General features: G+C 31.6%; 1 protein-coding gene across 1 annotated transcript in view; it reads right to left on the reverse strand.

Annotated features, from left to right (window-relative positions):
• The window catches only part of LOC100159131, a 49,597-nt gene extending 43,674 nt beyond the window's left edge, over window positions 1–5,923 (reverse strand). The window contains exon 1 of the mRNA XM_016800588.2: window positions 5,505–5,923. The gene's annotated coding sequence lies outside the window, so the exon portion shown is untranslated. The remainder of the gene's footprint in view (window positions 1–5,504) is intronic.
• Window positions 5,924–6,599: the final 676 nt, after the last annotated feature.

Consider the following 6,599-nt stretch of genomic DNA (forward strand, 5'->3'; position numbering starts at 1 on the left):
TCAATTTAAAAAAAGCCTAAGAGGGGAAGGTACTCCTTCATCTATCTTGTCTTATTACAAAAATAAATACCCTTATTATTTTCATCACCTTAAAAATATGATTTAAAAAAAAAAAAATTAAAAAAGACATCCCCTATACTGTGACACTGTGTGTTATTATTTTTTTTAAATAAGGTAGTCTCTTTGACATACTCTCTATATAATTAAATAATAAAATAAATATAATAATATAACATATTAGGTATATTGTAATATAATGTTTTTTAAAAATTGTTTACTCCCTCAGCATATCATTTCAGTGTTTTTCAGTTTTCCGGTACCACGGTTTTCGGTATTACGGTTTTCCGGTATTACGGTTTTTCGGTATATACCGGTATTACGGTATACCGTTTCATACCGGTACCGAATCTAATACCGCGATACCGGTTTCAAATTTCAATACCGTCAACCCTACAGAATGGTATTGTGGCTTAGCATCGTATTTAAAAACAATGATTAAGAATAATCACAATCAAATATAGGTTTTAAGAAGAGCTCGGTAAAAACTTTGTTTGTTTCTTCAGTGGTGTTGTTATGATTTTGCTCTACAAAGAACCGAGGGGGTCTGGGATCTGATTTCACACTTTACACCTATCATTTTAGCTATACATTTTTCCCGTGTAGGCAGCAGAATAATAAAATGATAAATGTTTATTATTCAATATAAAATTGAATTTTCAGCCTTTAAGGGAGCTGCATGAAACTCTTTGAGCACTCCTACTTAAAACGTATTCAAAGAACAAAATAATAAATTGCAGAAACATATCATTGTATAACCAATAAACGGCAATACATCGATACACATATGGAAATAGTGCAACACTGCTTATCAATAAATGGGTCCATCTTTTTTTTATTTAATCATTTGTGCTTATTTTGTTTAATCTTATGTGTTGGTTATAAACATCATCCCTCCAAATTCCAATTATATAGAACGTACCTGTATTGCATATATTATAGCATTATCTGCATGTAACAAGTATAGGTGTACAGACGTACATAGGGCCGTATTGTGTGGCCGTATTCACACGTTTTGCACCCTGGGTCAACAATATTTGTACGCCTCCACCAAAAAAAAAAAAAAATAATCCGTTCTTTAATTGTTTAGTTGTAGTTCTTTATGTATGAAAATTTTGTTAAAAACGCAGATCTTTAGCAGATTTTTATGAGTGTTGAAGTTCATATTTTTACAATACTCGACATTAACTTGACTTCTCGTGTAGCAATTTTCTAATTTTGTTGTATTTAAGAAACGAATAACCAGACATTTGATATTTATATTATGTTTATTTTATAAATTTCTATACTTGATAAAATGTTCAAAATATAATTGTCTTTTTTGCGCTGTTTATACGGACAATTTAAAATTTTTTTCCTATAAATATCAATACAATTTTATTTGTTGGGCCAAAAAGCGTGAAAAATTAATACAAGGCTCCTAATATATTGTCACAATACAAGTTGAAAAATATTAAAAATACATAGGCATATCATTTCTTTTTATAAGCACTTAAAGTTCGAATTTTAACGAAATTTTTCATATTATTCAGTAGTTAAAAATGTATAAAATGTTCAACTTTTATAGCTAAGGATTGAAAAATGTATAACAGGGTCCCACGTAAATGGTTATAAAATATAAATTACTTTATTCAAAATAATATTATCAAATATACTTAGTAATATCATAGGCTGACTTCAGATTCGCTCAGAATCGATTTTCTTATACAAACATACAATGATATAATTAAATATAATACAATAATTTAAAAATGTTGTCATAATAGTAGGTATATAGTAGGTATATAGGTAATCAATGTGATAAATAAATTATTGATTATTTAATATATAAAGCGACAATGTGAAAAGTAGTTTAGATTTTGTTTATTTGTTATTTAATATTGTATACATCTTTAGTTAGATCCAATCTTGATTTCGGTTCCGTAATCTGGTCATGCAAATACTTGACATATATAAATGATTTGGACAATGTACAATATAAATTTTTAAAAAGGATTTCATACTTGTCAAATATTCCATTATCTAGGGACTCTCTCCATCTAACTCAAGATTATATTGGCCTTGTTTCTCTTTCACTTAGACGGAAATTAATTGATATTATGTTTGTCTATGATCTTATTAATTACAATATTGTGTGTCCTGAATATTGTTGTCTGAAATCAGCTTTCGAATTCCATATCTAATTACACGTAATTGAGATTTATTTTTAGTTCCTCATTATAAAACAAATAGTGGTACCAATTCTTTTTTCCCTCGAGCTTTAATTTTAGCTAATAAAATTTGTATACATTTAGATATATTTTTTCTCTCTCGCAATTGTTTTAAATCTAAATCTATGTTATTATTAAAAAATATTGATTGATAAATATGGAAAAAAAAATACTAACTAACTAACTATAATTTTATATATTAATTATTACTTTTATTTCAGAGTTATTTTTATATTATTTTATCTGTTTTTGTTAGGTTTTACTACACTTATTTAGTTTTTATCTGATATGTTTTCTTTATATTATTTGTAAAAGGGTATATACCCGTTGATATACAACATAAATAAATAAATAAATAAATATATAATATTTTTTATATTTATAAAAAATTTGTCTGGGGGGGCTGGGCCGCTAGGCCCCCTGGATCTGTCCCTGTGTACAGCAGAGCGACAGCCACTTGCCCACCTTTTTTATTATACGTAAGTATGTAAAATTTACTATAAAAGTATATACTATTGCGATTTGATACAGAGGCAACGTCTTTGATAGGCTTAAGACTATGCCACCATACATTTACTATGATAACAATGAATATACATTTTTAGCCGGTGTGAAAACCAATATTATTTTGGTTTATATGTTGATCATTTCGACTTATCATGTTTACTCCTAAATGTTCATGCATTGGTCATTATTATAAATATTTCTATAACTTTAGAAATATTTACGGAAAGACAAACACACATTGAATATAAATATACCTACCTATTATATTATTGACAATAATACACATTTTTAAAATTATTGACAAATGTAAATTGCTTATATACATGTATATTTTATAATCATAGACGCAGAGTAAAAAAATTGGGGGGACTTTAGCCCCTCCCATATATTTTTCAATCACTGCCTTTCAGAAACTTTTTTCCACCCTTCACCATCTATAAAAAATGCGCTTATTGGAAGTTAAATAAAACTTAAAAATAAAAAATAAAACAATAATTCACTTTAAAGTGTATAGGCAGCAAATTTTATATAGTTTTCTACATTTTATATTTTTATTTTCCTATTTTGTTTACCAAATGTATTTAAAATAATTTCTGTACCGATAATAATATCTTTCTCAATAATAAGTATTGCCAATTTCGAAAACCGGTCAAGTTACATATTTGATCTGAGAATTGCAGAAAATGACCGTTCACAAGTTGCCGAACTGACCAGAAGAGCGATAGTCAATTGTATCATTTTAAAAAGATTTGGAAACGTATCTTTATATTTTCTTTGATGAATATAATGATATAAACTTCTGCATGGTTTTTGGATGGGCTTTGAATGTTTTGAGGAGGCTTAGCCCCTCCAGCCCCCTGTAATTGCGCCTATGTTTATAATAAGTAATTCATGTTAAGGAATGTTATTGAACTATTTTTTATATATATTTTGATTTATGGTTTGTGTCTTATGATTTCTTAACTGTGATGTAATTAGTTAATTTTTAATGTAAATCATGGTAAAAAAGAATTATGTATTTAGTTGGTATGGGGCTTTTATTTCCTATGACGCGGCTTTTTTCCCTAGATTCATTCATACTATCGGGTGTCACCGGTTTCCGCCAAATTAGAAAAAACGTCATTCCCTTTTCCGCCAATTATAAATTATAAAATTTTAAAGTTTTGAAACCCTTATGCAAAGATTTAATAATTTTATATTTTTTTTTAAGTAACTATAATAATTTATTGTATAGGTTAAATAATAGTTAAATAATAATATTTTTTCCAGTTATTACTATCTTATTATATAATAAAAATGATATTAGTGTACCGACAAAATAAGTCGAAAAATATAATTTTATCATAACACTTAATACGATAAACCTATGGTTTATTTTGAGATATAATAATAGTCTATATTATGGTATGTAATATCTTATAAGGTGGGTTTTAATTTTTATACCTGTATGCACGTTTTTATCTACGTAGAAAATATTATTTTATAGATATATATAATATTATCTAATCTGTCATCTCATATCATACTGCAATAACTTGTTCGATTTGTTAAAAATATTATGGTATTGAGTACTGAATAGTGACTATAGTGATCACCGATCAGTGGATACAGTGTTTGATGTGTTTTAACTATTGTAAGCTACAGAAATGTCTGCACAATTAATTACCAGTAAACGCGAAAATCCACAAATTGCAATTGATAATTTTAAATTTAGTAAAGCATATGAAGGAATAAATAAAGTGCGTTGGTGGTGTATTAACAAATTACGTGATGCTAGAGTATACACAAAAAAAATTCTGACAATGAAGTATTGTACTCGGAAACGTATTAGTCGGTACACTAATATCATTACTATTATACAATAACTAATAAGTAAGAACTGGAAAAAATAATATTATTTAACTCTATAGTGTGTACCTATACAATAAAGGTACACAAAAAAATACTACTAAAATTACTAAAAAATATATATAAAATTATTAAATCTTTACGTAATCTTTATATAATTTATAATTTGGCGGATAAAGGTATCGGTGGAAAACGGAAAGGTCATTTTTGGCGGAAACCGGTGACACCCATACTATCTTTATCAAGTCTCTGTAAAATGTAGGCACACAATATGCAGGTACAGACATACAGTATACATCAATCAACATGACTTAGGTTAGTTCTGATTAAATAATCTGAACAAATTTGATAGACTAACTATTTATAAGTTATGACTCAAATTAATGATCTCCATAGGCATTTTAGTGGGTGGAGCTTAAGATTTAGAAATCTCAAATTTTGAAATTAGCATCCATCAAATATTTTTCGTGCTCATGTATTTAATATTTTGCTTATAAAAATGTTAAATAGGTATATAAAAAGCAAAAAACACTCGTAGTCAGATAATTATTTTTAAAAAAACAATGTTTATTCGATATTTATAATGTTAATAATAATCTAAAATATTACAACAGAGCAGTAATTATTAAATTCTAATTTCTTGTTTTTATCTTCAAGTTCTGCGAAACTCAGTCTTATCGTGTTCCGAAGGCGAATTACCAACTATGCAATCGCCAATTACAGACTACAGAAATTGCAATTATGATAATCACTGTGGCGATCAAAGACAATAACATTATATTAATATAGATCTTGGTAATAAATAATAATCAATCAGCCCAAATAAGAAATCAATCATTGCACCCATATGAATAAGGTAATAGTACCATCGTTTTCACTTACCGTTTTCGTTCGCGGTGCGTGCACAGCACTGGATTCGGGTGCCGTGGCACGGGTAGAACTCGACGGATTCGTCGTCGTCGGCTCTTCCGAAACTCATCGTGATCGCGCACGCCGGCGAAAAATCAACCACCTCTAGTGGTGGTGAGGGGGGTGGAAGGCGGTAGACGTCAGCCGTGGACGGGAGGTAGGATGAACGGTCGGTAGGGTGATTGGCGGGCTAATGGTCTGTAGATCTAGCGGCGCGGTCGTCGCCGAGACATCATCCCTTCATCGTTGTCGCGGCCACGTGCGATGATAGCGTCTGTGACAATAATAAGAGCGTTACGCGAACGAGACGGGACTGGCGTTCGTCCCGCATGGTACGTGAAATGATAGTGACAGCGGCGGGAACGGACGGTATCGAGGCGCTCCTCACCCACACTAACAGAATGCAGAAGGCCGTCGGGTCGGTTCGGGAAGTTGAGTGGGTGGGTGGGTTAGCCGTTGGCAGTTCGGACTGGGAGCGACGACGCCCGCGGGACGGCGGCGGTGGTGGTGCGCGACGTTCCGCGGTGGTGCGCGCCGGTCGGGGCGTAATAACGACGGTATACGTATGTATATATATGTGTACTGTACGGATAGTAACCACCGGCCGCGGTATAACGTATCGGGAAATTCCAGGAATCGCGAGACCTCGGCGGTCCGCTGCACGCGTTCGGCAAACTTCGGGCGCGGAGCAACTTGTGCGTGCAATATTGATCTTAGCATATTTTTGATACCACGCGCCGCGTTATGTATAATGTATATTATATAACACGTATATACATTTGTGGATGTACACGTGCACACGTGCACGGCTTCGATGTAAATCGCACAGTCCAACGTTTCGTCTGTCCGACGAGTGTTGGTAGGGTAATTTTTGGTGGGTGGAGGGAGCTTTAACAAACCGATTCCGAAATGTGGCGGAGAGTAATATAGTACGTGAAGGCGTGAAGCAGTTTTCGCAGCGCACACAGTATTTTAATATATATATATATTTATTGAACTAGATTAACAATACATTTGAAAATAGAAATTAGCAATTGCCAGTTGGAAGTAGCAGATGTATGTCGTATT

This window comes from Acyrthosiphon pisum, chromosome X (assembly GCF_005508785.2).
Source record: "Acyrthosiphon pisum isolate AL4f chromosome X, pea_aphid_22Mar2018_4r6ur, whole genome shotgun sequence".
NCBI lineage: Eukaryota > Metazoa > Arthropoda > Insecta > Hemiptera > Aphididae > Acyrthosiphon > Acyrthosiphon pisum.